Source organism: Sinocyclocheilus anshuiensis, unplaced genomic scaffold, assembly GCF_001515605.1.
Source record: "Sinocyclocheilus anshuiensis isolate Anshui unplaced genomic scaffold, SAMN03320099.WGS_v1.1 scaffold24, whole genome shotgun sequence".
Lineage (NCBI taxonomy): Eukaryota > Metazoa > Chordata > Actinopteri > Cypriniformes > Cyprinidae > Sinocyclocheilus > Sinocyclocheilus anshuiensis.
Window position 1 is genome coordinate 1,381,625 of NW_015557090.1, and position 680 is coordinate 1,382,304.

A 680-nucleotide genomic window follows, 5' to 3' on the forward strand; every position below is an offset into this window, starting at 1 on the left:
GCAATGGTGCCGCCGGTCAAGGCGAGAGTGTTCACAAAGCACAAACAAGTGATCATTTCGACCATTTGCCCAACGGGGATGGGGGTGGTAGCGGTAGATGTGGTCGTTGTGTCCATAGGAGAGCTGTTGCTAGAGGTAGAGGCAGCAGGGGAAGGAGAAATAGGGCTGGAAGTAGCACTAGCTGCACCAAAGAGGTGGGAGTGGCCGCGGTACACGTGGCCGTGCTTTGCGTGGGAGAGCCGGGAGACGTGGTAGAGGCAGCAGGGGTGATCTGGATCTAAATAGGGCTGGAAATAGCGATGACATTGGTGGCTGGGTTTATTTGAGAAATGAAGTTTATCAGGACTGGATCAAACGCTTTGATGAGCCTGTTGGTAATTTAGTACTTTCTCCTGTTTTATTGTTGGTTTCCTCTTTTCTGATCATTTGGAATGAGGATAAAAAGATGAACATGCAAATAAGTTCAAATATCAATTCAATATCTACTATTTCCTGAATATTATGAAATTCAAAATGGCCGCATCTGATGACGTCATATGCAAATTAGGCAAGTATATTTACACCCCACATAAACTTTCGGTCATGCCCAACATTTTTCTAATTTACAGTAGATCTCTATCTTTAAACCCTTTCAAGCCACAAGCTGTTGAAATCTTGATGTCAAAATCCAGCATTTTTCC